Genomic DNA, 25,758 nt, shown 5'->3' with positions numbered 1-25,758 from the left:
CTTGACCATACCAAATATATCAACACCATCACGATGGGGAGGCTTCCTCCGGTGATCAGCCTCACCGTTGTAATGCTTGCCTTTCTTTCTTACGGGATGGGTAGTCCTAAGAAATTGACGATGCCCCAGGTACACGACCTTCTTACATTTTTCCAAATAATCACCTTCGAGCTCATGTAAACAGTGCGTGCATGCATTGTATCCCTTGTTTGACTGTCCTGAAATGTTACCAAGAGCAGGCCAGTCATTGATGGTTACGAAAAGCAGCGCTCTTAGGTCAAATTCCTCCTGCTAGGGACCACAGCTATAGAAGTTCTTCGACTAATGGCTTCAGGTACACATCAATGTCGTTCCCGGGTTGCTTCGGGCCTTGTATGAGCACTGGCATCATAATGAACTTCCGCTTCATGCACAACCAAGGAGGAAGGTTATATATACAAAGAATCACAGTCCAGGTGCTATGGCTGCAGCTCTGCTCTCCAAAAGGATTCATGCCATCTGTACTTAGACCAAACCTTAAGTTCCTTGCATCCTGTGCAAAGTTTGGGAACTCTCTATCGATTTTTCTCCATTGGGAGCCATCAGCAGGGTGCCTTAACATCACGTCTTTCTTACGGTCTTCTTTGTGCCATCGCAACAACCTAGCATGCTCTTTATTTCTGAACAAGCGTTTCAGCCGTGATATTATAGGAGCATACCACATAACCTTGGCAGGAACCCTCTTCCTGGGGCGCTCGCCCTCAATATCACCAGGGTCATCTCGTCTAATCTTATACCGCAATGCAGTGCACACCGGACATGCATCCAAATTCTCGTACTCACCGCGGTAGAGGATGCAGTCATTAATGCATGCATGTATCTTTTGCACATCTAATCCTAGAGGGCAGACAATCTTCTTCGCTTAAATGCGTCTTTGGCGGGCAATTCGTTACCCCTTGGAAGCTTCCTCTTAATTCATCACAAGAACTTTCCAAATCCTGAGTCGGTGACACCGTTCTCGCCTTCCATTGCAACAATTCCGGTGTCTTTGCCTAGCTTTTTATGGCCATCTTCGCAAGTTGGGTATAACAATTTGTTGTGATCTTCTATCATCTTGTCGAAGGCCAATCTTTCCTTTTCAGTTTCACATTCTCTCCTTGCATCAGCAATGGCCCGACCAAGATCATCATCAGCAGGCTCATCTGGTGCCTCTTGATCTTCTACTTCATTGTCTTCATTGCCTTCTGCAGTATCATCGTATTCAGGGAAATTGGGATAACCGTCATCATCCTCTTCCTCTTCTTCATTGTCTTCCATCATAACCCCTCTTTCTCCGTGCTTGGTCCAACAATAGTAACTGGGCATGAAACCGGATCGCAGAAGGTGGCTGTGAATGAGACTCGAGTGAGCGTAATTTACGGTATTCTTGCAGTCAACACATGGACAATACATGAAGCCACCATGTTTGTTTGCCTCCGCCACGGCCATAAAATTATCCAGGCCCGAAGTGAACTCGTCAAATTGTCGGTCAATGTACATCCATTGCCGATTCATCTGCATGATATAATTAAGCTGATCAAAACCATTACAGAACATCACGATGTATATATACACATGCATGTTATCAATTGTAGATGAAAAGGATAAAGTTGTTAACCTCGATGAAGAAGAAAAAAGCAAGTTAAGTGTGGCTTGATTTGTGTAAACTCAAGTGGCAAATCCTCTTAAGCATTTCATCGAACACCTGTTGTGCATGTGAAGAAGAGAGGAGAGCAATACACCTCTCTTGTGAAGAAAGTGAAAAAATGGCCAAGTGTGGCTCACACTTGGGCATGGGCAAGGTTATATAGCCAGATTGGGGACTTTGTCCCGGTTTGTCCAAACCGGGTCCAGAGGGGGATCTTTGGACCCGATTTGTAATACAAACCGGAACTAAAGGTTTCCCACGCCTGACACGGCCTGCCGCGGACCCTTTAGTCCCAGTTTTTAGTACAAACCGGGACCAAAGGCCACTACCGGACAGGCTCCAGCTAGTGGGATCATTGGTCCCGGTTTGGTTCTGCACCGGGACATTTGCTTGGGACCAAAGGCCTCTTCTCCACTACTGCCTAGAACTGGAGCAGGCCGACGATGTGCTGGTCGGCGAACCAATCCGGCAGGGCCGGGGCCGTCATCCAAGTGAGGAGCTACACTGAGGAAGGGTCCTTCTCCCTGGCGCCCGCGCGTCTTCTTGCTTCTGGATCGCTCGAAGGATGCTTGATTGGGTCTGCAGGTTTAAACGGCCCATTTAGCGATGCGTGTTTTCCTCGAGCGGACGGACACACAACTGACTTGATGCATCGCATGAGAGGAACTCGGTATTTAAACTGGTCAGATGTTTCCTGGGTTTCCGATGTGGGACTAAAAACAAGTGCGGCCACGAGACAGTCTCCGCGTGTGTAGGTCTCCACGCGCACTAAAAGGCTGGTTTGATTGCGTTGCTGCCCGATGCAGTTTCTATTCTGCTAGTAGTTTATTTGGCCTCCCCACGTGTACGGACACAAGCTGATACACGCTTGGAAAAAGGTACTGTACAAACCTTGGTGAATAAACTGTAGTTAACACTTCGTATAACGTTTTAAAGAAGACAAGGAGGAAAAAATACGTGACATCGCGGGCATGTGCACGTTAGCACTACACTCCGGCTATATTATAAATATATTCTATTTATCAGTACTAACTACTCCATCTTTGACAAATTTTGACAAATTTTTAACATACTTTTTCAGATGGAGGAAGTACTAAATGATAGAAAAATAATTTTAGTCTCCTGAAAGTTCAGACAAACAACAGCCTGGTCGGAGGGGAACACCAATCTGGATGGATGTGAACATTAGGCTAGACGGAGGGGAACAACAGTGTAGACAGTGGCGAATAAGAGCCTATACAACGGGGAACAACAAGACGGAGTAGAATGATAGCATGGACGAAAGGGAACAACAATCTAATTTGTGGGGAATAACAACCTAAACAGAGCGGAACAACAGCCTGCATGGCGGAAAACAACAACCTGGACGAAGGGAAACAACAACCTAGATGGTGGGGAACAAAAGTCAAAACATAGGGGAACAACAATCTAGAAAGAGGGGAACAACAACCTAGACGGTGGGGAACAAAAGTCTGAACAGAGGGGAACAACAACCTAAACAGAGCGGAACAACAACCTGCATGGCGGGGAATAACAACCTGGACGAATGGAAACAACAACCTAGATGGTGGGGAACAAAAATCAGAACATAGGGGAACAACAATCTAGAAAGAGGGGAACAACAACCTAGATGGTGGGGAACAAAAGTCTGAACAGAGGGGAACAACAACCTAAACAGAGCGGAACAACAGCCTGCATGGCGGGGAACAACAACCTGGACGAAGCAAAACAACAACCTAGATGGTGGGGAACAAAAGTCAGAACATAGGGGAACAACAATCTAGAAAGAGGGGAACAACAACCTAGACGGTCGGGAACAAAAGTATGAACAGAGGGGAACAACAACCTAGAAAGAGGGGAACAACAACCTGGAAAGACGGGAACAACATCTAGACGGTGAGGAACAAAAGTCTGAACAGAGGGGAACAACAACCTGGAAAGAGGGGAACAACAACCTAAACGGTGGGGAACAAAAGTCTGAACAAAGGGAAATAACAACCTAGATGGTGGGGAACAACAACTTAGACGGTGGGGAGCAATAACTTGAACAGAGGGGAACATCAACCTAGATGGAATAGAACAACAATCTAGATGGAGGGGAACAATAGCCTAGACGGTAGGAAACAACATCCTAGACGATGGGGAACAACAACCCAGATGGGGACAATAGGATTTTAGATGGAAGAAAACAAAAAATATTTAGAGAAAGAAGAAAAAATAAACTTAGATGAAAAAATTCTACTAAAACATAAAAATGAAAAGAAATGTACAAATAAAAAATATTAGAAATAAGGAAGAAAATAAAAAAATCCATATGTATAGAAAGAAATATAAGAAAGAAGAAAAGAATGTTAAAGAAGGAAAATAGAAAAGAAAATATGTGAAGGAAGCATATATGAAAAGGAAGAATATATAGAAGGAAAAAAAGAAAATTCTTATTTAAAGCTAGAAACAACGAGAAAAGAACCGCCTAGGAACAATGCTGAACAAGTGAACAACTAAAAGAAAAATACTCGAAACACATCGAGCGGAAGACGGAAATACTTTTGTCTAGGTTTTCAGATCTCACGTCTCGCAGTAGAAAAAGTACAATGATGCGCGTTTTTAATCAGCAACATCCGAATAGCCCAGGAGCGAGTGGAACCGTTGGTCGCCTGGATGCCGAGTTCGAATCCCAAGTCCGTCGCATTCAACTTGGTTTTTAGCTCGTCCGCTCCACACAGATGGGCCGGCCCATGACCGCGAAACCTTCAGCGAAACGATGCTCTGTAGCGCGCGCGCCACCGAGCAGTTTCCCTGAGGAAGGCGGAGCCGGACATCATAATCGCCTCCCTGATGGGCCACCACGCCGAGGAAGGCCCGACCGGCCAGAGCTAACGGCCACGAAGGAGACTGTGGCAGCGCTCGACAGTTCGCCCTATTTGCCCACCGCTGCTCCCACTGTATCACCGTGGCGTGGCATGGCCCAAGGAATAGCCGCTCACGGAGCACCACACGAGGACCGCCGCCACCGGGAGTCCCTCTGGCCATGCGGCTCTGCGGGGCGACGCGAGGGGCTCGATGATGACCACGACGTCCGAGGACAGGCAAGGCCGCCGGCCAAGTCATGGAAGGGCTCGTGATGGGAAGAATTTGGGGCAGGGGAAGATGGGTGAGGGCATCTCCAACGGGGACCGGAAATGCGTATGGTCCTCCACCAAGGTGACACAAATGTTTGGTAGCCCGAGGCAACTCAAATTTGCTCTCCCACTTGAGATATCTCATCTCATACAAGCTGAGTTGAGATTTTATGGCATGTTTGGTAGCCCGTTTGTGTTGAGATAATCTGAACCAATACATTGTTTGGCAACGTCTCTAGGTTGAGATTGGCCCAAAACATAGGAAATTGCATACCAGTCCAAACTCTTACACAAAAGACCCTTAATAAAATTAAAAAAATCAATCGGGTCCCTGTCTCTGGAACAACATGGCAGGGTGCGGTGGAGCGCCGGCGGCGGGCAGTGGAGCTCCGGCGGCGCGAGGTGGTTGGCGGTGGGCGACGCGCCGACGGGCGGTGGTGCGCCTGTTGCTGGTGCTCGGCGGGAGAACAAGTGGGCAGCCGGCACGAGATGTGGAGGGAGGCGACCAGACCGTTGCTGCTTCTCGACGGCGGCGCGGCCGTTGCTTCTACTCGGCGGCGCCGCGGGTGGCTTGGGACACGGGAGGACGGCTGCCGAAGGGAGAGGCGGAAGGCGGCCTACGGTATGACGACGGTGGCCGACGGATGAGCCTGGGCCTCGTGCTCGGATGACGGGAGATCTGGAGGCGGCGCTTGCTTCTGCTCGGAGGCGGCGGCTCTTGCTCCTGCTGGCGGCGGCGCATGTCACTGGGGACGCGGTAGGTGGGTGGCGACGGGAGAGGCGGAGGATGGCCAACGGAGGAGACTCGGGCTCAGGGGCTTGCGGTTGATGCAAATGAATGGAAAAGAGGTGGGAGTTGGGGGTCTAGGGGGTCCGCGGTGCAATTTTGCAGGATGGACTCAGCTAGGCTGAGTTGTGAAGCTCGATTTGACCTTCACAACCGGGCCTGGCTGAGGAGCCTTTTCCGTATGAGGTGGGATAGCTGAGATTGGTTGATACGGGCTAACAAACACATGTTCCTCCAAAAAAATTGTGTGAAGATGAGATTTTCTTAGTTGTCTCAGGCTACCAAACACACCCTTACCCTATTTAGTAATTTTCATCGAAATTACCCCATTTAGCCGAACTTGTGCCAATTTTCACCCCTTCTAAATTTTTTGTGAGCACCTTAACCGTTAGTCCTGGCTACATGATTAGGCAATTTTTCTTCTTGTGTGTTTCATTTGTGATTATTTTCTGGATCTGGAGGGACTATTATATGGGGTTTTTATCTTCATTTGTATGCATGCGGGGTGCTTAGATGTAGTATTGTGGTTGCTTTGGCTGAGTGCACCTTGCCGTGCTTGAGAAAAACTCTAGTGTCATGACCTGGTGATGGCATTGAGAAAAGCACAAGTAACTTCCTCCGTTGATCAGCTCACAACTATGCTCATCAGGTTCTCTGCCAACCTTCGGAACCTGTCTTTAGCCGTATCAGCTCGGGTTTTTTTTAAGATCTATCAGATCGGTTTATAGGGACCGCATATGCCCTGCTTTTGCAATTCCACAATCTACTTCCATATGCTGTAATTGTACGGCCGGGCCACTGTCCTAGAAGGCTTCGTACTAGGATCTCCCGTTAACAACAGGCCGCCGCCTCGACTCGTGTCTTTCATCTAGCGCGCCACGAGTTTGCCTTGTCTTGGTGGCCAATGCCGCACACCACGATGGTATGGATGCAAGATCTCATTCATTGCTGTGAAGCCTGAACTTTTATCCTAGGAGAACATGGAGGCAGAGCCGTAGGGGCAGGACGAAAATATTTTGGATATAGACGTGTTTTCTTCTTCTTGATTTGTGTTAGAAATTCGTGTTGGCAATTCGATCATGCCGATGGTTTGTTATACAAATTCGTGCTGGCCTAATTTTCTGTCATGTACTCTAGAATTTTCTATGTAACTACACTTAAACTCTATCAATATATCAGTTAGTATTGAGATATGTTTTTTTTGCGAATAGTATTGAGATATGTTTATGCTCATTCACTTTGATACCTATACAATGGTCTACCAATTGTCTAATTGTAAAATGTACATAACATATAAAAGAAGATAGTATGCCTAGATCACACATACTAAAAATATATTGATGATTTTTCTACTATTTTAGTTTCTAAGAATTGGAGGGGAAATAAATTTTGGTATATTTTTTTAGATGGCCCAAATTTGTTTACATAAACAATCAAAGTTTTAGTTGTGCACTAAATGTTTGCACTAATGGACATCAGAACTGTACAAAGTATAGTAACTTACTTTAATATTCAAACTTATAAACCTAAGATAATAAACTAGAAACATGTATAAGATTTTAGTATAAATAAAGTGCGAGACACATTAGTGATTGATAGGCTTATCCACAAGTGGTCTGGGCTCTCTAAGGTTGGGCTTTGGTTATTCCTTGCCATATTGGAGCTAGGGATGAGACTCGAGAACGATGCTCTTTTCTGTTTTATCAAGGGGAGAGTCTTCCTTCGGTGCCTTGAAGTTAAGCTGGGTCGAGAACAGGTGATTCTGGATCTATATGATGAAAATGGCGTTTTCAGTCTGAAAGAGTTGTTGGGACAATACCTTATCCTATTGAAATACGAGGAAGAGCCAGTACTGTGTTGTGTAATGAGGAAAAGTTGTTGCTTGTTTACACCAAGGCGAGGAGGTTAACTAGTCTTTTAGATTAGAAGGTTTGCATGAAGACTAGAAGGTCAAGTATGACCGGTCTTGTAGATTAGAACATTCTTTTGCTTGATGACATGAAGGTGATGAGGCCACTGAAGGCTGATGTTTGGAACGACAGCTAGCTGTAGGCTTGTCCTGAATGTAATTTTATTTTCTAAAAACTTGTTGGCTAGTCCCAATTTGCTTCAAATGTCTACTTGAGAGAATCTTTTATTGCTGCAGAGTTAATTTCCATCTCTTGTACATATTTGGATTTTAATTCTCAGTAACTTCTAGCGTGTTTTAAAAAGAATATAGCAAAGGCATCCAACAGAAATTCTGATTGGTTTGTGACCCAATGAGAAAACTCATGGAGTGCAAGTGTCGTATGACATTACTAGGCGTAAGGCTTGGTTTATGATATGAACAGGTTTCTGAGGGCTTGTATTGTTTAGATGCAAGACCTTTTTACTGCATGGAATTTTCTACTTGTGAGCTTAATTTATTCTTACACAAGATTTGTAATTTAAATCTGTACTGCTTTCTACTCCTCATTTTTTACTTTCACTTTGGTTTATTTTTTCACATGCATGAACATATACTCTGTGAGCCAAATTGCATTCCCGTGGCTTCTTGTGCATTTATATCCCTCCTTTATCCACTGATGAGACCTTAAAAAGTGCAGCTGTTGTAACTGAACTTCTATCTTTTAAATGAAATGAAATGCAGCGGTTTTTGTTTTTTCTTGAAAAAAAAGAATGGACATGTCAATTATATCACCACATGTTCGATATGGTGTTATCTTTTTTTATTATTATTCAACATTTGTTTGCATTTTTACATGTTTTTTTGTATAATTTGAAGCTACTTCTAGCTTGCTTTTGACCTTGTTCTACCCAATGATGAAATTCATGCATTGCAAGTGCCGTATGATCGACACACCTGGCCTCAAGGCTTGGTCTTTGATTCAACCAGATTTTTGAGGGTTTTATTGTCTAAATGAAAGACCTTTTCATTTGCTCTTATTTGAATTGTCTACTTGAGATCATCATTTGTTTCTACCTTATTTATTTGTGCACTTCATACTGATTTGGATTTTAAATCTAAACTGTTTTGCTCATTTTAACGAATATCCATAGGTGGTTTATGCATTTTTTTCCAACTATGATGACTATGAAACCTTGAGAACTGCAAGTGCCTGATGATTACAGTGTCATGCCACTGATGTTAAGGCAGGATTATGTGGTCTTGTCTTATTTATACTATTTGAATTTATGTTGTATAAAGTGAAGCTATTCTGGATTGTCTTTGATCAGTGTTCTCCTTGTAACTCCTTGGTTTTCTTGATGATGTTCTGCCCAATGAGGAAACCCATATGACGATTGATGAGGCCTCAATGGTCAAACTTTGATTTAACCAGGTTTCCTACGGCTTATTTTCAAAACGCTGGAGATTTTTAATGTGCCCTTGTCGGCATACTCTATAGATTGCCATTTCTTCCTGCAGATTTTCTGTCTACCTCATAATACATATTTGAATTTTAAATCTGACCCGTTTTGTACTGCCTTCACTCCTGAAACCATATAATAACTGCAAGTGAGATGTTTATGCATGGGCTCACTTGTTCTTGTCACTCACTTGAAAATCCGAAGGTTTTGTTTTCCTTCCCTGAAGTGCAGTAATGCCCGTCCTCGAGAAACCCAACCATGAAAAGTCTGAATGGAATTTGAAGATCAGCATGGAGGGTTCTAATGATTCCTATCATCGTATGCCTACCTTCGAAGCTGCTTAGAGTCTGACTCTTGAAATTCTACTATCACGATCGGCTGATTGATTTGCCTTCCAGAATTTGGGAACCCAATGGAATGCATGCCTTGATTATTTTTCCTGAATGTGTTCAGGGCCGGCTCTGGCCCAGGGCAAGAAGTGCGACCGCCCGGGGCCCAACCAAAACGGGGGCCCATTATTTCTAGCACAGTGCATATAGGAAAAGGTAGAAGAAAAAAATTAGGCCCATCTAGCATGCACGCAGCCTAAATAGGGCCCATTTATAAAGTTCGCCCTGGGGCCCTCCAAATCCTAGAGCCGGCCCTGAATGTGTTAAGAATATTTGCCTTCCAGTCAGTTGCTTGAACAAATAATTTAAGAGCACACTTCATGTTCTGAATGTGTTAAGACTTAAGAGCTGAAGCTATTACAGTCTGCTAAAATTATGTGCGTTATTATTGCTCTATTAGTTGACTTGATTGATACATGTTGCTTGTTTCCTAAACGGAGCAAGAGTCAGAGGAGAACACGGGAGGTGCAATCTTGGCCGTACATAGACCGCCGATCGACGGTCTCAAACCGCCCAGCAACACACTGTTCCCCATCCGTGCTCGCGCATCTGAAATCAAGCAATAATTCTCTCGTCGTCGTCGGCGACTCCCAAATTCACCTGCTCACACCCATCTCCCTCGGCTCAGATCTCAGGCTCGCCGCCAGTCCCGCCGGAGGAGGCCATGGAGACGCCGCCGCCGTTCCAGGAGTCCGCCAACTGCGACGTCTGCGGCTGCACCTTCTCCACCTTCCGCCGCCGCGTACGCACCCACTCCCCTCTCACATCCGTGCAGATACTTCTCGGTTTGGCTGCTGTGAATCGCACCGTAGATCGGCTGAAAGCAGCGGGAGCACCGTGCCTCTGATTTTTCTGACGAATTTTACGCTGTTGCAGCATCACTGCCGCTGCTGCGGGAGGACGCTCTGCCACGAGCACTCTTCGTACCACATGGTAGGAAACCCAGAGCTGATGAAGCTTCTGTGTAGGGATCATGTTTATACTCTACCTACGGAACTCTGTTGCTTCCATTGGTTGCAGGCCCTGCCTCAGTACGGACGCCAGGGTCTGCTACGAGTGCTTCAACAAATCCTCCTCCAGGTAGCCATCCCGTTGCTGGAATCTGATAGTGTGTGGTCCCTTAGTTTGGATATAAGCAGATCTTTTTTTTGTTAATTAATACATTCCTGCGTAATGTTGCAGACGTAGTGGCATTGATAAAGTGAGTTCGCCCGAGAGCGTTTCGAGTGCTGCAGACTCCTTTTCAGGGCTGAATTTGGATAAAGATGATGCTTCGCCCGGAAAAAGTTCTGCAGTTCAGAGTGCAGCTGCCGTTATTGAGTGCAAATGTGGGATGCCTTTGTGCATATGCGAGGCACCTAGACGACAATCCGATCCATATATCAACATGATTACTCATCCTCATCATTTATAAATAGCTTATTGGTTCTTATCCTTTATTGTACTACAGAAGATTGTTTTGTTTGGCAGTTAGATATAAAATTAGCAAATCTCTGTCTAATAAATATCTGCCTATGGACAATTGCAGGCTGCTCTGTTTAACCAGACTGAGATTGCTCTTATTCTTATGGATAGTGGAGCAAATATTCAACGCAAAAATGGTCAAAGTTGGTTTTTGTTACAATCTGAAGGTGTTTTGCCATGGAATGAATGGCATACATTCTCAAATACTGTATATCGATGTGTTGCTGAAGTTGATTAACCTTCATTAAGCACAAAAATTCCTTTTATTTGTTCATCATATTTCCATCCGGACTACCATTTCCACTCAGTTTATGTTGATACTGTCAAATTTCTCTTTATGCTCATATATCCGTTCAGTTTAAAGCAAAATAGCAGTTAGCATGAAGAAAAGGGGGGACAGTTATTTGAATTGCAACTGCTCCTTGGTGGTCTAGATGTTTTTATTGCTTTTGTAGTCACTTAACTTATGTACAAGTTGTGGTAGAAGAAAAGTCTATATCTATGGGCTTTTCCAATCAGCCTTGTAAAGTTAGAACTTGGTTAGTAGCATATCCAGTGTTTTAGCCTCTAGAAGCAGATAAACTTGGTTAGCAGCATATCCAAACATCAGCACTTGAAAATGATACTTTAATCATCAATGCTGCTTTGCTTAAATGACAATGATAGAGTTGATGACGATCATGAACTTTTTTTTATCAGGGGAAACTGCTTTGGACTGCGCTCTACCCATGCTGCAATACAAAATGCGGCAGAGGATGGAAGAGCTTGCTGTGTCACAAATGGCTGAGTGAGGGAGACAGCATTTCGGCCTTTTCTGCTAGCTGCTCTAATCTCCATATGTCAAAAGATGGTTTTCTGCTTCTGATTGGTTACGTACAAATAAAACCATTTGACAAGCTCATTGCAAAGCTCATTGCTGGGGTACGCTGTTTCATTTCGGGATGGCCCGATCATCATGTATTAATGTCACAATGTTAGAGGTGGTTGTTCTTTGTACCCCTGAATAATAAGTTATTTCTGGCCAATCTCACATTTTATTCGCGTGTTCATGTTTGGATATGGTGATTTCTCCCTATGTTCAAAAGTGAAATTATGTTCCTGCCAATTGATATGGTGTGAAACATAGTGTTGGCCAAATTTTTTTTTTTTTCGTTCCACAAGTCTTGTCTTAGTTTGAGTTCAAAAACCACGACAAGAGTCATGGCACGGAGGGAGTACTTGAATACGAGCACGCATATCCCGTTTGTGTTTAAAGCTTTGGTATAGATTCGCTGGCCACGTGAACAGTGGCGGAGCGTGATTATAAACAAAGCATGGGCCAAACAACGTTGCAACCCATCGAAGCTTGAGTAGCCTGGGCCAGATGGAGCAAATTGGAGCAATTAGTGATGAATAGACGTGCTATTTAACATGCAGTTTGTGTTTTAAATTTTCTAAAGACTGGGCCAGAGCCCTGTATGGTCTCCAAGACCCTCCGCCCCTGCACGTGAAGACGCACATCTCTACCAAAAATTGGGTGGTAGATCCAAACGGGATCCCGTGAAGTGTCCTACTCTAACATTGAGTCTCCGACAAGTGGGACCCATCCTATATGTGACCCACATGCTAGTCAGCTAAAGTCAGGGAATTGCAGGCATTCCAACTTCAAAGGATGAGGAGTGGAGCTCAACCAGGTATTTAATTATAAATCGACAACCCTCTCTACCAGAGTCCCATATCAGATGCTCTAATCCCAGATTCCCTTTCTAAGCATACATAAGTGAGTGGCCAGTGGAAGAAGAAGTCACAATGGAGATGTGGATTCATGTTTATCACGAAAGAGCCTTAATCAGAAAAATCTTCAGCTGCAGAGTGTGCTCTCAACTCTTACAACAACATATATACGAGGTTACAAATTTCTTCAGTATTTTTTTCTATCAGTGTCACACAATATGCATGCAAACTATATTATTTTTGCGACACCTCTAAACTGCAAATCAACGGCTTCAATTAATTTGAAGGTGCATTGACGGGAAGGCTGTAGAGATGAGTGAAAAAATTCGAATTCAAAAACTCATATATTATATATAAAAAATATAAAAAACATGTATATACATAGATAGATAGAGGTATAAATATAGATATAGATTAACCCAAAAAAGAAGGGGAGGGGGAAATTTACACCAGCATACACTTCCCTCGCGTGCCTAAACTTTCGAACGCGCGCCCTGCTCGTCTTTAATCCAGCAGCCAGCCCACCTTCTTCTCTAGACACCTTCTTCGGCGTCGTGTTCTTCTCTAGACACACCGGTGAGATGAACCAGGCCGCACACCAAAACTTCCCCACGCTATCTATCAGCCGCGTTAGCCGGCCACTGCTGGTGGCGCCGTTCTTCTGCAGCCGCACCGGTAGGCGCGGTCAGCTAGTAGATCCTCACGGTATACATGTTGTCTTCAGGCCCGGGCAAGTAGGACTCATTATCGCTCAATCGAAGTCAGTCACACAGCCCTTATAATTTCGCTAGTTCGCTTGAATCAATCGGTTGATATTATTTTTCTCTTGATGTGTTTATTTGATATTGTTTTCCGCTTCACCTATTTGTTCGAATTCGTTGGTACTGCACTGTATACCATTGCCAATATATGTAGTCATCGCTTGGTGCCGGGGGTCTATGGACATGTTTATAATCTTATTACTTTTGAGTTCTTTGCACTGCTAATACATCGGTAAAATTACGGCAAAAAAGAAGAAAGAATATGTTGGTATTGTATTGCTTTCGATAAACCTGTTTGCCCCCCAAGCATTTACAGAACCCGTAAAAAATCAAGAATGAAATGGCTCTCCTTGTTCATAAGGCAAAGAGAAAACCATATCATGGCTTATCATCGTGGCTAGAACTTTTTAGATAGATTTTGTTGTTTGGGATCTATGATCCTTTTTGTTGTTGCTCTCCAACAACTTTTTGTACATATTTTTCCCTCTTTTTTATTAGAGTGAATTTCACTTTTTACCCCCTATTTTGACCTTTTGACACTAATTAACCTATTTAGTAATTTTTCATCGAAATTACCCCATTTAGCCAAACTTGTGCCAATTTTCACCCCTTCTAAATTTTTTGTGAGCACCTTAACCGTTAGTCCTGGCTGCAGGATTAGGCAATTTTTCTTGTTGTGTGTTTCCTTTGCGATTATTTTCTGGATCTGGAGGGACTATTATATGGGGTTTTATCTTCATTTGTATGCATGCAGGGTGCTTAGATGTAGTATTGTGGTTACTTTGGCTGAGTGCACCTTGCCGTGCTTGAGAAAAACTCTAGTGTCATGACCTGGTGGTGGCATTGAGAAAAGCACAAGTAACTTCCTCCATTGATCAGCTCACAACTGTGCTCATCAGGTTCTCTGCCAACTTTCGGAACCTGTCTTTAGCCGTATCAGCTCGTTTTTCTTTTTTGAGATCTATCAGCTCGGTTTATAGGGACCGCATATGCCCTTCTTCTGCAATTCCACAATCTACTTCCATATGCTGTAATTGTACGGCCGGGCCACTGTCCTAGAAGGCTTCGTACTAGGATATCCCGCTAACAACAGGCTGCCGCCTCGACTCGTGTCTTTCATCTAGCGTGCCACGAGTTCGCCTTGTCTTGGTGCCCAATGCCGCACACCACGATGGTATGGATGCAAGATCTCATTCATTGCTCTGAAGCATGAACTTTTATTCTAGGAGAACATGGAGGCAGAGTCGTAGGGGCAGGACGAAAATATTTTGGATATAGACGTGTTTTCTTCTTCTTGATTTGTGTTAGAAATTCGTGTTGGCTGAATTCGATCATGCCGATGGTTTGTTATAAAAATTCGTGTTGGCCTAATTTTGTGTCATGTACTCCAGAATTTTCTATGTAACTACACTTAAACTCTATCAATATATCAGTTAGTATTGAGATATGCTTTTTTTGCGAATAGTATTGAGATATATTTATGCTCATTCACTTCGATACCTATACAATGGTCTACCAATTGTCTAATTGTAAAATGTACATAACATATAAAAGAAGATAGTATGCCTAGATCACACATACTAAAAATATATTGATGAATTTTCTACTATTTTAGTTTCTAAGAATTTGAGGGGAAATAAATTTTGGTATATATTTTTTAGATGGCCCAAATTTGTTTACATAAACAATCAAAGTTTTAGTTGTGCATTAAATGTATGCACTAATGGACATCAGAACTGTACAAAATATAGTAACTTAGTTTAATATTCAAACTTATAAACCTAAGATAATAAACTAGAAACATGTATAAGATTTTAGTATAAATATGTTTGAAAGTGCGAGATCGACACATTAGTGATTGATAGGCTTATCCACAAGTGGTCTGACCAGATGGACAGGGGCTGCTTAAATACTAATACAGTAAGTACAATGTTTGATCAGGGCTCTCTATGGTTGGGCTTTGGTTATTCCTTGCCATATTGGAGCTAAGGGATGGGACTCGAGAACGATGCTCTTTTCTGTTTTATCAAAGGGGGAGTCTTCCTTCGATGCCTTGAAGTTAAGCTGGGTCGAGAACAGGTGATTCTGGATCTATATGATAAAAAATGGCGATTTCAGTGTGAAAAAGTTGTTGGGACAATACCTTATCCTACTGAATTACGAGGAAGAGCTAGTCCTGTGTTGTATAATGAGGAAAAGTTGTTGCTTGCTTTTCTGTCTGCTGAAGACACCAAAGCGAGGAGGTTAACTAGTCTTTTAGATTAGAAGGTTTGCATGAAGACCAGAAGGTCAAGTATGACCGGTCTTGTAGATTAGAACATTCTTTTGCTTGATGACATGACGGTGATGAGGCCACTGAAGGTTGTTTGGAACGGCAGCTAGCTGTAGGCTAGTCCTGAATGTAATTTTATTTTCTGAAAACTTGTTGGATGGTTGTAACCACCCGTGGGATGTATTTGAAACAGCAGCTAGATGTAGGCTAGTCCTGAATGTAATGCAATTTGCTTCAAATGTCTACTTGAGAGGATCTTTTATTGCTGCAGAGTTAATTTCCGTCTCTTGTGCATATTTGGATTTTAATTCTCAGTAACTTCTAGCGTGTTTAAAAAAGAATATAGCAAAGGCATCCAATAGAAATTCTGATTGGTTTGTGACCCAATGAGAAAACTCATGCAGTGCAAGTGCCGTATGACATTACTAGGCGTCAAGGCTTGGTTTATGATATGAACAGGTTTCTAAGGGCTTGTATTGTTTAGATGCAAGACCTTTTTACTGCATGGAATTTTCTACTTGTGAGCTTAATTTATTCTTACACAAGATTTGTATTTTAAATCTGTACCGTTTTCTACTGCTCATTTTTTACTTTCACTTTGGTTTATTTTTCCACATGCATGAACATATGCTCGGGAGCCAAATTGCATTCCCGTGGCTTCTTGTGCATTTATATCCCTCCTTTGTCCACTGGTGAGACCTTAAAAAGTGCAGCTGTTGTAACTGAACTTCTATCTTTTAAATGAAATGAAATGCAACGGTTTTTTTTCTTGAAAAAAAAGAATGGACATGTCAATTATATCACCACATGTTCGATATGGTGTTATCTTTTTTATTATTATTCAACATTTGTTTGCATTTTTACATGTTTTTTTGTATAATTTGAAGCTACTTCTAGCTTGCTTTTGACCTTGTTCTACCCAATGATGAAATTCATGCATTGCAAGTGCCGTATGACACACCTGGCCTCAACGCTTGGTCTTTGATTCAACCAGATTTTTGAGGGTTTTATTGTCTAAATGCAAGACCTTTTAATTTGCTCTTATTTGAACTAGCAATGATCGGCGCGGCGGCACGCCGCGCCAGTATGTTGGCTGACTGATGGAAAAGTAGGTGAAATATCATGGATAAACCGCTTAGACTTGCAGGGATATCTCAAACAAAGTGAAGCTAGACTGTGATAATGCATAAGTACAATGCCAATAAAAAATCAAATGGACTTGACAAATGACAACAATACATTTGCACTCTCTGTTCAGCCGATGGCATCTTAGATACGTATAGACGAATAGCTGGTGACAAAATGTTCATCAAGAATAATTCACAAATGGGCAACTGAAGCAATATAGCCACTCAATGATAGGATTATCACATTAGTAGCCCATGGAATGCGCCGGACCTATGTTGTAAGATACAATGGTTACTGAAAATTACAAAATATTAAAAGAATAACATATCCATCGAAAAACTTTGTGCAATGAACGAAATCATGGTTGAAACAGAAAGCAAAAGTATAGGAGAAGGATCGTATTTCTTATAAACATAATATAATCATGTAGTTGCTCGCAGGTGATCAATCTCTATAGAAGAGCGTATTTCCAAAAGATAGGGATACGTAAACTGGTAGGTCAATCTGCAGAATGCATTCTAGTAAAAATGAACAAAAACAACCAAGAAAAACAGAGATTTCTGCCATGTAATCTACAGAAAGAACATACCAGCCCTACAATTAAAAATGGAAACGATTGTTTACCTGTACCTAGCAGTACCTAGGTATCATAATGTGTATCACATTGTGTACCTAGCAGTACCTAGGTATCATAATGTGTATCACATTGCGCCTTTAGACCTAAAGTTTATTGAGATACCATATTTTGCTGAACATACCACTCAAAATTGTATGAAGGTAAGAAGACCTACTTGGTCTAGCTAGATGGAAAATGTATGATTTATTTACCTATTGCAATATTCACATTTATACCTAGCTTGATTGGAACAAGTAACACTCTTACCATGTATAGAAACTTATTACTTTTAATAGCAAGTACATTTTTTATTGGACTTCTTCACTATATTATTTCATGTAGAAGAACTAAAACTTCAAATATTAGAAAATGAAATGGCACCATGATCTCTGCAAGAGCTTAGTTCATGTGCACCTGAAATTAAACTGTGGCAAGGACTGTCCAGCGTCACAGGTTGTACTTATACTTGTACACAAAGTTAACCCGCGAAGAGGAATATGAAGGTTCTCGGCAGCATGAGTGGAAATGCGTCAGATATTCGTTAGGGGTGGGAAAATAAGTTGTAACTTGGTGTACCTAAGTTCCAACAGTAAATGTGCATAGGAACCATGCAAGCATTTTCTCCTTCTAATCGTTTGTATGAACCAAAAATTACAACATAAAAATGCAGCCTTCCATGTTTAGGTTCTGAGATAGATACTTACCAATGGAGTCTAGGGACTTACTACATTTGGCACTGTCATACTGAAGCGTTGTTTTGAGGCCATGTATTTATACCGTGAACTATGGAAGCTCAGCACAAATGAGGATCATACAAAATGATAGGAAAAAACATGCTACTTGTCTTAAATAAAAACACAATTTGTAAAAGAAGATTACCTTGGTTATGCTACTGTATTATCCTCACAGCTGCATGGAGCCCTACTATTTGATTTACTGGGAAACAACTCCTAAGGCTGGACAAACATAAAGATTCTAAAAATAGTGCAGTATCAGCAGCGTAGTTGCCTAGGAAAGAACTCCACATGTGTTTTGTAGTTCCCCAGGGATTTATAATGGAGAGGCTGCATCAAGTTATATGATTCAGCCCTGAACGCACAACAAAAATCCTTCAAACAGAGAACTAAAACAAACTGCAAGTTGTGACGCTCTCCTACTTCACTATAAAAAAAACCAGGAAAAAAATATCGTGACAAAGCATGAACAATATGCTATCTTCAGGTTTAGAATGGGTGCAGTGTTCAATCCTCTGATCACACTATTTCTGTCTCCCTCTCATTTTATAATTTAATTTTGAAGGTTGCTCTAGATCTTCTAGCAACGATCCTATAGCGAATTTAGTCAACCAGAGTACTTCATTGACATGGATATTTCACAGAATACATAACTACATGCGTAAGAATGCTATCAGAAAACTTCCAGAATATGGAAGCAGGTTGCCAAATAATTCTGAATTCATGCTCACTTAGTTCCCAGTAAGTTAAAATATATGCTTATTTTGCAGCAACCTAAAAAATAAGTTATCATTTTTGTAGAGACCCAGACAGAAAACAAAATACAATGATTACGAAGAATTCAAATGGAGCAATATATTAAGTTGGTTTTGCTGTGAGATTTCAAAGGGAGTGACAGAAAGTTAACCCATACTTCAGGATAGATCTGTGCCCAGCAAATAGCTTGGTCTAGTAATTTCCATGTTGTGGTAATATAGAAACTAATAGACCATGGAAATTTTGAACTAATTTGCAAGCATTTGATGAAAAGGTAGAAGTTTCCAAAACATGCTCACACAACAGATATGAAAAACAGTGCTTGGTGCTTGCTCAGTATGCATAATTTTTTTTCCCTCACACAACTTCTACTTTTTGTTATCCAGATATTCAGTGCGTAGTGTCTCAATAATCGAGGACCAACACCAAGCATGGAATCCAAAATATGCTCACTCAACATGGGTATGCATACAGTTGTCATCCAGATAACACATAAATATCTTTCGTTCAATAAATAAATTAAATTGCAGTGTCAAATAGCAAGAGGCGCTGCAGTTTCATAAAGTAAGGATGAATTCTATGCAATGACATTCACACCTTATGAGTTGGTTGTGCTCCTTGATAGCCTGGGAACATCCACGGTAGGGTGCTGCCATGCACATGCATTGTCGAGGTAACCCTCTAGTGGCGGTCTGAGACACCCATGTTGGAAGTGGAAGAGCCTGGTGGATCTAGGTCCAGCGTTGACACCCTCTCTATCTCCTTGTCGCTCTATATACCTGCAATTCACCAAATCGCGTATGAGCATAGTACACTGATAATGAAACTCCAATGATTTTTTTTTGCATGAATAAATGGTGCAGAAATGAGCATTGATGATCTGTCCTGAATATTCCAGGTAAGGAAAACACATAAAAATTGGATCATATACCTAAAACCACTATAATTTGCGCATGCCAAACACAACATATCAAAGGTAGAAACATCTAAACTTTGGGGAATAGGGCATGGATAATGAAGACCAAAGGACATCAGTAGGAAAGCATAGCAAAGAGTTTAAACAACCAAGCTAACAAATAGTTGATATATCTAAGCATTAGACTGCACATATAGATTCATAGCATAGACCAGTGAGCAGAAGCAACAAGTCAGAAAATAAGCATGAAATTCAACGGATAATATAATATTTTAAAAACAGAAAAGGATATATAAATAAGCACATATAACTGTACTTGGCATGCCTTCCGTTGCAAGTAAAGATATGTACAAAATGCTATCGCCAGAAAAGCAATAACTAATTTAGCCTTCCCCCCCTAAATCCAACCGTCTCCGGATTAAATATGTTGGCATTTTGATAACCTGCAATAATAGATAGCCTAAACTTTGAACTAAAGACAATTTATGTTGATGTGTCTCTTGATATAATTTGTAATGGAAGATAACCTATAAATCAAAGAATGGAGACAATATGATGAGGTTTGTGAAAAAAAAAATCTTCAGGAGTCAAACCTAGCACCAGAACTTGGTCGCAAAAGCACACATCAATTCAACGTGCACAAAAATGGGTCAACCGAATGATCAATTTTTTTAGCATGTTTACTGAATGGCACTACTTCTTTTCCAGTGAAATGAAGGTTGGAACCTGAATCACCGCTTTAGAGAAATAAAAAGTAAAATCGAAAATAGCAGCAATAAAACTGTAAAAAAACGAAGAAGAGAATTATAAATTATTGATCTCTCTTCGCTAGATAATTCCATTGAGCATTCAGACCTTTTCTCACTAAGAATTCAAAGTTACCTGCAGATTAAGTGGAATGAGATATCTTTCTGCCCCTCAAGCCGATGGAAAACACCGACTTCATCTTTTTAAATACTCTATGTGGTTTGGCTCTGATGAGAGATCGGTATCCATCTCTATCTGCGAGCTTGTAGTAGCAATTGACGCAGACAACCCTTCCACTAAGTCATCAATAAAGCATAAGCTAAATTCCACAAGGAAGCACCTAGATCATTGTATTAGCACTCAATCAACCAAATGTTTCAGTATATGTGCAACTGATCAGATGAATATGCAAAGATGGCTTAGCCGCTTACCTGCTGCTAGCTTTTGGAGTCCCCATGGATAGGCCAAAAGCCACAGACCGACAGGGCGACAGGAGCATCCACGGCGCCGCCCAACAGACAAATGGCCAGCTGCCAAGACACCTCCAAGCCACGACGCCAAAGCGGAGCCGAAGAAGGAGACATCAAAGGAGGCCGACCTCACCGCCGACAGGAAACGCAACACGTACTCACCTGAAAAGGTGCAGAAAAAAACCGCACACATTACAACACGAAGAGAGCAACAGGAAGAAACAACATATGCCACACAAATTAACAAAGAAAAAACATCAAATCTTGATGCTAGAGAAGTATAGGACGCAGGAGACCTGTGAGTAGACCGGAGGAGAGGTGACCGAATCTTGTGGCGGTCGGGGGACGTCGGCGAGGGGAGGTGGCTTCAGAAGTGAGCAGGACGACTCGGGGATGCGGCCATGGCTGGTGAGGGGCGGCACCTACATCGGTTTGGAGGCGGGCAGTGCAAGGATCAGCCGAGGGCGGAGGGCGGCCGGCAGAGCCGTGGCTCTATGCAAACGGCAGAGGTCGATATGGCCTAGCCGAGTTCGTCGGTTGGTTGGAGAAAAGGAAACGGGAGGGGAGAGAGGATGGGGCTAAAAAAGCAGAGAGCGGCAGCGACGCTGCCACTCTTGGCCGCCGCCCCCGCCTTATTTCCGCCGGAGCCGGACGCTGCTCGACCCCACCAGCGGGCGCAAGCGCGAGCACAGGCGGTGCGGGCGACGCAGTGGCCTGCGGCGGGCACTCCGACACTGGAAATCCCTTCTTGGCCACATCAGTGCTGGTGTGCCGCTGCCGAGGCCCACCTGCCGGTTTTCGCGCCCCTAGATCCAAAACAGGCGGTGGCGCACTGCTGGCTTCGGCGCCCGACATCTAGTCGAAGGACTGAAGAGCGGAGGGTCGATGGAACGCTTCGGCGCGAGTAGGAGGAGCAGACCCGGGACACGGGCCACGGCCGTCGGTCCCTCCGACAGTTAACCGCCGCTGAGAGAGGCCGGCCACATCAGAGCTCGACAGGGAGAAACCATGACGGGCACATGAGAGATAGGAGCGGGAGGAGGGAGGCCGATGGAGCAGGCGGGAGACGGAGGTTAGTGGAGAACCATAAAAAAGGGACTGAGCCACCGAGGAAGGAGAAGATGATTCGGGAGAGATGAGACAAACTGAACAAAGTGCACACGTGGCAATCAACCCATACGCACCGCCCAATAACCCACGACTCCACGAGTTTGCTCTTGTCCTACTTTCGTGCTAGCCAGCTACGTAGTACTGTTCTATGGTCAAAGCGGCGCTCGATTTCCCAACGACCCGCCACCTCTACATCCACACGATTGGTTCACCAAGAAAATGATCAAGGAAGTAGCAGCAATGGAAACTAAGAAAACTGCACACGTGTGAGGAGTAAGACTAATTCTGAACCACCATAAAAACGCTACAGAACACAGAAATCGTACACAAGAAAAAAGCTAGCACAAAGCAGACCACCAAAATGCAGACGTGTCAACACCAAGTTAATTCTGAGCATGCCTCAAAATTCTAACAAAAAAGATGTTTGTTCCCAAATAGTATAGTACTAGCCAGGTCGGGCGCGGCGGCACGCCGCGCCTGTTTTGTGACGTCTGGGATTATAGATTGGTGAGATGCGACAGTTAAAATATTGATTTTAATACAGGAACTAAACATAGCATTCAACTGAATCCAAATCAACACGGAACATATGAGTAATACTGGCAATATAAACAGACAATGCATCTTTTTCTTACAACAGATAATGGTTCGGCGCACCAATAGAGTTTGCTGACATCTAGCAGTTCATCAGAACAGTAGAACGCAGATAACAACGGTGGTTGTTGTTCTCCTAGCAATCAAAAGTAGACTTTGACCTGGTACCTAGAAGCTATTGCTTTGGAGAAGAGGTTTACTGAATGGGAGTGGTGAGTTTTGCAGGGTCGTTTATGGTCAGCGAGCTGTTCACTCGGTTGGTCTAGACGTTGGATGCTTGAAATGGAGGTTTTCTCTATTCAATTTGTAGGTTCTAACAATGATGTCCGAGTAAACTGGAAGCAAGCAAATTTAGGTGATTTATGATTAAAGGTTGTTCACTTGTTTGTCCATCTATGTAGCACAACTCGATTATGCCCTGTGAACGATATTGAATATCTGTTGTTTGTCACCATGTCACAGAAATGTTACTAACTGAAAATTGTTTATTCGGCATACATCCAACTTTAGTTGAATCTATAGTTTGACTTGGACTGAAACTGATATATTGTATATTAATAGACCAAGGTTGCTAGCTAAGTAGATATTTCTGCTATTGATGTGCATTAATAGACCAAGGTTGCTAGATAAATATATATTCCTGCTATTGATGCGCATTAATAGACCAAGGTTTATAGCTAAGTAGATATTCCTCTACATTGACTGACCAAAGCAGGTACTATTGTCGTACCAAGATATTGATTCTGAACTTGTATTTTCGGTGAAATGAAATGAGCTTAAATTGTGTCATTTTGTTGCCATATACATTTCGAGAATCATATCTAATTTCCCTATTTAGTCCATCTGAACCAAGACTAAAATCAAACATCATTTGTGCTTCACCAGTTGGAGGATATCGCTTGATATTTTGTCCAGCTTCTCGTTATTTCTTATTGCCTCTATCTTACATGGATGTGGTATTAACTTATGGTTATCAAAGCGTGTGATCTGATAATATGAGGATACCACATTGTAAGTGACACCAAGTCCAGTTTCTACCTTGATTTGACTAAAAAATATTTTTTTAGGCAAAAAAGAACTTTATATATATCAAAGGACACGGGATCACAATCGTTTTTGACAAAATCTATGACGATTGTCGGGAGAGGCCTCGATGTCCTCATGATTTGTAGCTTGGCTGGCTAAGGCATCTGCTGCCCTGTTACTCTCTCTCCCCACCTTGATAATTTTGTACAGAGTTGTGTTGCTTCATGACCTGCTGCACCACACCAAGGGCCTCGCTTATTTGTGCCAGAAATTAGCGCAGCAATGACAACAACATAATCAGTCTCCAAGATGATCAGTTTTCATGCCCAGCAGTGCGGCGGTTGCTTCTATTTATTCGGCATCGAAGAGTTACCTATGTTGTAACAGGCGGACAACACCACAGACCCGCCTTCCTTCATGATGCCAATGCTTGTTTGCCCAGTCCTTTCAACATATGATCCGCCCACATTCCTTCACCTGGATGTCAGTTGGTGAGGACACAACTGAGCACACAGGCACGATGTTAGTGATAATAAAGCACTTAGGTCTTTCACTTTTGTTGTCCATGGTCGAGAGGGTCTGATCTCCCAACTCTTCCAGATGGCTTTGGAGGAAAATAACCGAGCTTTTAATGGTACAACATAGGACTAAAAAAACTTTGTTAGACTTTAAACATGACAATGAGCTAACATGAAAACAAAGAAAAACAGGAGAAACACAAAAAGTGATGGAACAATGATCGGTACCGGTTGCAACTGGTGTCACAGTAATTAACATCCAACTCATAATCTCAAAATTAGCACTGACAACCCATTCCATGGGAATTCAACATGGCAGTTTCATAAGCTTATGTGGGTATAGTACTCTTTGACCGATGTTCTTCTAGCTCGTCATGTGCCACTCCAACTTCAATTGTTCATCTTGTTGAGTAAAAACCTTAACTTTATGGTGAAACCACTAAAGTCAGTAGCACACATACAACTACAAATGGGTGAATTTTGACTCGCTTATTTGAGATCGAATCTGGTAAATTCAATCTAGAAAAACCCATCGGCAAAAAATAGGGAAATAAGAGGTAGCATATTTAAGTGAACGGCAGCGTATCATAGAAAAGCACACTGATTCGGATACCATAATCAGGTGACACATGGCCGCCAACATCATTCTTACATAATTATGTGACATGTGACATACATGAATACTATAATCCGATTGCCCTTTCAAATGCTAAGGTGAGCTAAAAGGCAGGTTCTAAATATCATTAAGGACAATTATTTCCAGCATGGTTCCTCCATGCTCATATATGCTTGAGAAAAAATGCTAATAAGCCACTTTCCTTTATTGCTTGTCAAACCAACACATAAAATTCCTAACTACATGTTTAGAATATATTGCAGAATGTATCTGTAGTTAAAAATTATCTAATTGCAGTGGCATGAAACACATCTCCCTTGTTGAGATCATCTCAACATAATGTGAACAAAATATATGTATGTTTTTCTTGGAAGCTAGCATCAACAATTCCTGATAGAATTATGTAATTTGAACACCAGTTCGCTGTGTAGAAAGCTATATACAACACAATGCTATGTAGTAAGATAATAACGGATAGCAACTGGTCACCAATTAGAGGATACCTTTAATGAAAGCCAAAGCAATGAGACATCTCTCGAATGGTCCAATGATTGCCCCTATCATTGGCTTTATCTGAACTTACTGTTTTCGTTCACAATCTTCAGGTATCGATTTAGATTTCCTTTCAAGCATAGGATGGTTATCTACCTGGTGTCCATTGCACCCTGATGCTTCAACCTCTACGCCATTAAATGGATCCTTCTTCATAAGATCCTGATGGAAAAAAGTATCTCAAGTAAATGACTACATATAATCAGTAAAATAATCACTCGAGAAGTTACTAAAAAGTTAATGACTACACATGATTAGGAAAATGATCACTCGAGTAATTATTAAAAAGGTTGTATGATACTAATTCTGCAAGTTCACTAAAATCCATCTGTCCCGACTAAAGTTCTCATCAGATTGATTAAGTATGCCTTAAATCAACAAATACCAATGGAACTCGCACGAAAAGCCATGAAGATATATCCTACAAATAGAAGTGCTCTAGAGAAAAGAAGA

The 25,758-nt window shown here is 42.2% G+C and overlaps 1 long non-coding RNA gene and 1 pseudogene across 3 annotated transcripts; one reads left to right on the top strand and one right to left on the bottom strand.

The window, feature by feature from the left end:
- The first annotated feature begins 9,783 nt into the window (after positions 1-9,783).
- Positions 9,784-11,835, top strand: LOC127332657 (vacuolar protein sorting-associated protein 27-like; annotated as a pseudogene).
- A 4,826-nt stretch (positions 11,836-16,661) lies between these two features.
- On the bottom strand, positions 16,662-20,905 carry LOC127332658 (uncharacterized). 3 transcript variants are annotated; one of them, XR_007870594.1, is made up of 4 exons: positions 20,851-20,905; positions 20,555-20,759; positions 19,354-19,535; positions 16,662-16,920 (listed from the first exon to the last, which is right to left on the bottom strand). It is a non-coding gene; the product is annotated as an uncharacterized lncRNA (long non-coding RNA). The 3 variants fall into 3 exon arrangements; XR_007870595.1 differs by lacking the exon at positions 16,662-16,920 and adding an exon at positions 17,549-18,330; XR_011750880.1 differs by lacking the exon at positions 16,662-16,920 and having other exon boundaries at positions 17,549-19,535.
- Positions 20,906-25,758: the final 4,853 nt, after the last annotated feature.

The sequence above is a fragment of the Lolium perenne genome, chromosome 2 (assembly GCF_019359855.2).
Source record: "Lolium perenne isolate Kyuss_39 chromosome 2, Kyuss_2.0, whole genome shotgun sequence".
Lineage (NCBI taxonomy): Eukaryota > Viridiplantae > Streptophyta > Magnoliopsida > Poales > Poaceae > Lolium > Lolium perenne.
Note: the sequence above shows the minus strand (reverse complement) of the source record. Positions and strands in the feature narration are given on the sequence as shown.